Genomic DNA, 7,563 nt, shown 5'->3' on the forward strand with positions numbered 1-7,563 from the left:
AGAGTACAGTGAGACTGTGGTTGCGAAAACACAGTGTCGACTCAGTGTCGACTTCTTCAGTGAAGGCTTCAGAAAACTTGTTCATAGTTGGCAGAGATGCATCCAGTTGGCTGGTGATTATGAGGACAAGTGAATATTGGTAATTAAAGATCACATTCTAAGGATTATATCTGCCTTTGATTTATTAAAATTTCCCATCCAAACCCAATTAACGAAGGTGGAGGCATTACTTTCCATTCAACCCTCGTAGCTATAGTGGGGGCCGGTGAAGTAAAACGAAGAGAAGACAAGGAGGTTTGGATAGATGAGTGTACGGTAAATCAACAGTAGCAGAAAATGGTGTAACGCAAGTAGGATTCGTTATGAACTGGAAGTTGTGGCAGAGAGTGAGTTACTGTGAACAGTTTAGTGGTAGGGCTATTCTCATCAGAATCGACAGCAAACCAACGCCGACAATAGTAGTTCAGGTATAAGTGCCGACGTGGCAAGCAGAGGATGAAGAAATAGGGAACGTGTGTAAGGATATTGAACGGGTAATTCAGGACGTAACTGGGGATGAAAATCTAATGGTCAAGAGGGATTGCAATGCGGTTGTAGTGGAAGGCGCAGAAGAAAGGGTTACAGGAGAATAGGGGCTTGGAACTACGAATGAGAGAGGAAAAAGACTGAGTTCTGCGATACATTTCAGCTAGTAACAACGAATACTATGTTCAAGAATCACAAGAGGAGGAGGTGTACTTGGAAAAGACCGGGAGATACAGGAAGATTTCAGTTAGATTACTTCACTGTTAGGTAGAGATTCCTAATTCAGATACTAGATTGTAAGGCGTACCCAGGAACAGTTATAGGCTTTGATCACAATTTAGTAGTGATGAAAAGGAGGCTCAAGTTTATGAGAGTCAGGAAAAATCAGTGCGCAAAGAAGTGGGATACGCAAGTACTAAGGAATGAGGAGATAACCTCCAAGTTCTCTGAGGCGAGAGATACTGCGATAAGGAGTAGCTCAGAAGGCAGTTCAGTGTAAGAGAAATGGACGTCTATAAAAACGACGATCACAGAAGTTTGAAAGTAAAATATGCTTACAAAGACGGCAACTGCGAAGAAATACTTCAGTTGATCGGTGAAAGAAAGGACTGACTCAGCGCCGCGCAGGGTAGCCGCGCTGTCTAGGGCGCCTTTTCACGGTCCGTGGGACTCCCCCCCCCCCCCCCCCCCCCCTGTCGGAGGTTCGAGTCCTCCCTCGGGCATGGGTGTGTGTGTTGTCCGTACCGTAATTTACTTGAAATTAGATTAAGTAGTGTTTAGGCCTAGGGACGGATGACCTCAGCAGTTTAGTCCCATAAGATCTTACCGCAAATTTTCAATTTCCTACTGACTCCGCATATGGAAAAGTCAAAAGAAACTTCGGTGAAATTAAAGGAAAGAGTAGTAACATTAAGTGTAGAATGAGAGTTCCACTGTTAAATGCAGAGGAGAAGAGCAGACATTCTAAAAGTGGCATGGTTCCACTGCAGCACGCACCTTGAGAGGTGGCAGAAGCCCCCTCTCATATTTCTATCTTACTCTGAGTAATTCGGGAATGACTTGTGTACCCAGGCAGTCTTGGCGGGCAAATTCCCGCGTTTTCTACAAAATCGAGCGAAGCTAAAACAAAAGTGGATAGCATAATGAATAAGGGGCAGGTTATTACCGGGGATAAGTTCGGATATGTGGTGGGCACATTTTTAGCAGGACAGGGCGGCAGGTTCATTGATGAGGAAGGTGATTTGGACGCGATCTTAGAGCAACGTCGCGGCCGTGATTATGACAGTGAGCTAGAGGATGAAATAGAGACAGGCATACAGGTCGAGACGGTAGCAGAAGTTTATAGTCAAACGAACGAGAGCAGACAGTGGCCAACTCGGTCACGTCAGAGCTCTAGCGCCCAGGTGTCCAGAGTTACATCGCCCATGTGTGACGAGGATCAAAAAGATGACATAAACCCAATACTGAGCTTCCTACGATCAATGAAAGAAGAAGCTGACGAACAACGTAAGAAGGACAAGGAAGAGGCTGACGAACAGCGTAAGAAGGACACTCAGGCAATAATTTCGCATATAGGGGAAATTCGTGGGGAATTACTAACAAAAAAGAAAGAATGTGGAGAAGCAAAACAAATGTCAATGGTAGCACAAAAAGTAGCAGGCCTAGCCAAAACGGCAGTAACAGGGGCAAAGAAAATCGCAAAAGTAACTTCTCAACTCGCACGGCGCTTGCGACGTGCGACACAAGCCCACTCAAAATCCCTAGCGTTATTAAAAACCCAAGGTAATATCGCGGTTACGAACATCACGAAACGAATGAAAGAAGTAGAGAGTCGAATAGCAAAACTAGAGCGAAACGAGCACACGAGCACTGCGCGTTCGGATACCAATGATGGAGTACACAGAATTGTGTCTCCGAGGAAAAGCCCGCCGTGCTCTAGCCCAGTGACAGAGTGCGGAACTAACAATGCATACGCAGAAACAGCGAGTAATAGCTCCAATACTTGCAGCCCACTTAGAAGAGTGAATGCTGAATGCCACTTCCACAGTGATACAGAGGTAGCAAATCAAAGTTATCAGAAAGATAGATCAGGACACTCAGCAGACGGGCAAGTATCGGAAACGAGTGACAACACCAGTGCGAGGATCGGACAGGATTTTGATCACAATCACTTCCTATCAATACTAAAATTCCAAAAGTTCAGAGATAATGGAGGGTCGATGCATCCCAAGAGCTGGGTGATGCAGTTTACAAATTCATTACCGTCATTATTGAGAAGTTATCAGAAAGATAGATCAGGACACTCAGCAGACGGGCAAGTATCGGAAACGAGTGACAACACCAGTGCGAGGATCGGACAGGATTTTGATCACAATCACTTCCTATCAATACTAAAATTCCAAAAGTTCAGAGATAATGGAGGGTCGATGCATCCCAAGAGCTGGGTGATGCAGTTTACAAATTCATTACCGTCATCGTGGCCAACCCTGGCAAAATTAGAATTCATGTGTGGACACATCGAAGGCCAAGCCGCGGAAAAGATGAAGGGTGTGGCAGCGACGTGTCAGACTTATCAGGAATTTGTTGATGCGTTCCTGGGGATCTACTGGTCAAAGGAAACGCAAGACAGGATTAAAGAGGAAATAATATTTTGTCCTGAACTGGAAGTGTCCGGGCAAAGGAGCGCAACCAAATTGTTTGATGATTTACTCAAGAAGAATCAATTTTTAGATAGTCCATATAGCAAGGGAGAAATCATCAAATTTTGTTTTTACAAATTGCCAGTTAGGTACCAACAGACACTTGTCGGGAAGTGTGGATCTGACATAGAAGCATTCAAGAGTCTATTGCGTGAACTCGAAGTTGTCTTTGACAAACAAGACGCAAAGGACAGGAAGAAGGGGCAGAGTAACAAATACCAACGACCAGCAAGGGAGGACGACAACAGATGGCATAATCACACTGGCCATTTAGGAAACCAGGGTCACGAAAATCAAGATTACGCTAACCAAGGTTTTGGAAACCAGAGACACGGAAACCAGAACGTCAGGGAACAGGGTCATGCTAGACAAGGAAACGGGGACAGGAGGAATAACGAACGGCAAAGCGACCGTAATTGGAGAGAGCGAAATCAAGGACAACAGGAGAACCAGGAGATTGAAACTAGACCTGCAAATCCTAATGCACGTCAGAGGAGGGGGAGTCTAAAAAGGGATTGGCGTTAGTCCATAGGACTCCACCACATCTCTCACACAAAGAAGTTCGTAGAATAATAGTAGTTTAAGTGGTGTACATAGTAGAATGGGCAAATACATGAACCTTACTATAGTAGTAGTGTAAGTGGTGTACATAGTAGACTGGGCAAATACAAGAACCTTTCTACAAGTAACAATGATACTTACGTTAATAGATACAGATTGTTAAAGTATTAACACGCTGCATTGTCTTGTAAAAAGAATTTACTGCTGCTAGCCTTTTTTTGTTTATGTTCGCGACTTCCAATGTCGATGGAATTGGAGGCACTACCTTTACATGAACAATGTTTTTGTCCTTTCCAGTCTGGTGTCCATGTTGAGGGATAATGATGAGTGAGGAGATGTCGCACAAACGAGCGTATACAAGAACGTGTTCTTAGAAGCGTCCTGAGAAGTCGTGATACGCTTCACAGCGGCCACAACCAGTTCATGAGACGTTCATACCAATGCTTTCAGGAACGCGTCAGTGCACTGCAAGATTGTGGTATATTGCGTGATTTCGAGGATGAACATGGGCAGTATAGTTTTTCCAGTGATGCGCCAGCATCGTTGTCTTGCAAGTCGGGGTGAACCTGTGAGCGTTTGACTCCAATTGTGCCCTAGACGGTAGAAATGCGGGCATAAAGCCTACCATGCCAATGTGCTGGTTGGGGATTTAGCTGGCTGCTCGTGACTGTCACAGATGAAAAACCAAGCAATTCTACTTGGAGATTCGTGACATACTGTGTAGCTGGCGTGCGGTGGGGGACTGAATCCTCAACAGGAACCAGTCCTGGCTTGGTCATATTACATTGCCTCTGGAAAGGTGCCCTTTGACTGCTAAAACAGCATCACATAGAAAAAGAAGTTGTAACTATAAATTTATTGTCTTGTATAGACACAGCTAACCCAGTCTCTGGAGTTTCAGTGAGGCGTAGTGAGAACTCAGAGGCCGTGTCGTATGGCGCGCACATCACTGTCGTCGTCAATAGCGGCGAGCAGCGAGACATCTCAGCGTAACAGGAATTATGTAAGAGTATTGTATAACAAAAATAAAGGAGAGTACCATACACTAGGATAAGTTAAACTTTAGGATTTAACAATAACTAGATCCTTATTATTGTGGGGGTTTTCTACCACAAGTGTTAGGCGCGCTCCTGTTGGGATGCTATTTTTCAGGTCACCAAACCACAGACCCGAGATGGAGGGACGACGGGCGAGCGAAAGTAGAATAGTTGCATGTTCTTTATAGCTCAGTATAACTTCAACCTGCATAATAACATAATTTATTCAAAAGACATAGAATGTACGAGGGTTATTCCAAAAGTAAGGTCCGATCGGTCGCGAAATGGAAACGACTATGAAAATCCGATAAAGCTTTGCACAGATGTGTTGGGTAGTGTCTCTAGTATAACCCCAGTTAGCATCACGTCGCTCTTCTCATTTCTGAGCTCGCAGTGAGTGCGTAAAGATGTCTAGAAAATAGTGTCTGCCGCCAAGTACGAGGGCCTGGTGAGAAATTTCGCCTGAAGGTATGCAGCCAACATTACATAACTGTCGTGCTGTTTCGTCTTCACGACAATTCTCAGCCGCATTCTGCAGGGGCAATGAAGATGCTCCTGCATCGTTTTCAAATGGAAATGTTAGATTACCCACAATACAGTCCGCAATTGTCTCCCCCTGAGTTTCATCTCTGGTCACATGAACCGCTGTCTTTGAAGACAACATTTTGACACAGACAACGAGGTGTAGGCCAGCGTGGAGAATTAGCGGAAAGCACTGGCGGCTGCCTTCTATGATGAGGCTATTGAAAAGTTGGTACAACGCTATGACAAAAGTCTAAGTCAGAACGGCGACTACGTAGAGACGTAGCTGAAAGGTGTAGCTAATTGTTACAAGCAAAACATTTCTGATGTTCACTGTGGTTTCAATTTGGCAATCAATCGGACCTTACTTTTGGAATAACCCTCGTATATCGTTGGCAAATGGTAGTTAATTCTTGAGCATGTCTACTGTCGATCTATATAAGTAATAGTAATATTAGTGCGGGCCCACACATTTAGTTGTTCGTCCAGTATAGCGTCAAATACCATGTACAGTACTGAGATCGGTCTCTACACAAATATCGAGATAAATTATTTCCATGTCTAGTTCAGATATACCAAGATTTTGTTATAATTATAGCTATAGAGTGATAACTATAAAATTAAACTAAGAGTGTCTGAAATTACAGACCATCAATGTATCCTTATGTAAATTTATTATACCGTAGAAGGTCATGGGAAAAAGTTAGGCATAAGATTTTTGTCAGAACTGTGCAGATGACGGGAATCGTGGTAATGCAGAGGCCAGCCGGAGCAAAAAAGAAGAGGTCATCGGCTATCTGCAGGAAGGGGAGCGTCTGCGCGCCACCTGATGAGAAGGGTGCGGCAGCGTCCGGTCCTACAAGCTGTCACTCACCGGGCCGTATACGTGAGGGATTAATCGGCAGACAGCCCTCGCCGGGCCACAAGCGAAAGTGTGGCTGGCCGTTGACACTGACACGCGACCAGCACGCAACAGCCAGCTAGCTATCCAGAGGCGGCAGCCGTTTGGAGGGATTCCCTGCGGCAGACCACGTTGTCGTGAGTACACGAAGAAGATCACATAAGGTGTCAGAACCTGCGCCTCATGTGCCTCAGGACAGAAAGGGACGCTATATAATCATCTATTTGAGTTTTTACAACTCACTAGCATTGGCCGATCTGCATACACAAAGCAGTATCGTGCCACAAACTCTAACAAATGAATTGTCTCATTTCTAACTTCCCCTCTCAATTAGAGAGCAGTTGTAGCAATCGTCGCTCCTAGTTCGATCCTGTCTGGATGACCTCACACACTTGTGGAGTCACTCCACGTGCCATCATCCCTCGTCGAACTGCAATATTGTAAAACGTAAAGTACTGTCCAGGTAGAGAAGAGACCTGGACTAGTGATGTATCCCAACTAGTAGACCTCAGAGACAATTAATCGACGTGAGAAGAGCCTATCACTATGTCTTCCTACCGTACTGCCGTGATCATATGCGTGGGTCTTGCAGCAATCTCAACAGCGTACTGCAGATGCTCCAGCACACCCCATTGCTGTTGCAACAACGTAGCAACAACACCCGACGTTTAGCCCTATGTGATGTCAGTACTGTGGCCTCATCCCAAAAGCCCCCCTCCGATGCTCAAGACATGGAACCACGTGCATCAATGCATATGACTCAACATATCAACCCCTTCAGAGAAACTAACGAATTTGTGAAGTGCCTCGAATATTTCTAACAATGTGATTTAGTGTCTCATTCTCAGCACAGTCGTGAACATTGTGCAATGTGCAAGCACAACCTGACGCCCCATGAACCTTGTTTTTTTCCTTAAATTTCTTTCTCTAGTGTTGTTTTTGTAATGTATGTTATACCTTGTATGTGTTTGTGTTTTGCATTGTAATTCTTATGTAAGTAATAGAGTAGGACGCACAAATTACTCTATTGTTCTCCACACCATGTTTTTTTTGTATTCTGTATTTATTGTTGTGTGTATGCAAACAGTGTACCACAAGTCCCCATAAACTGGAGTAGATACCACCACCGTCATTGTGAATGGACCATCAGTTCAGGGAACATTTTGTAAAGGTTATTCTTGCTCCAGGGAGACAGAATGAATCGGAGGTTGTAATTAGATTCTGAAAGCTCACAAAGAGATTGTTAAATAGTAACATGTGTGATTGAGTTCAGGTTAGTTTAATGATTGAAATTGTTGTAACATCTTGGGCATTTAAT

This window comes from Schistocerca americana, chromosome 7, assembly GCF_021461395.2.
Source record: "Schistocerca americana isolate TAMUIC-IGC-003095 chromosome 7, iqSchAmer2.1, whole genome shotgun sequence".
Taxonomy (NCBI): Eukaryota; Metazoa; Arthropoda; class Insecta; order Orthoptera; family Acrididae; genus Schistocerca; species Schistocerca americana.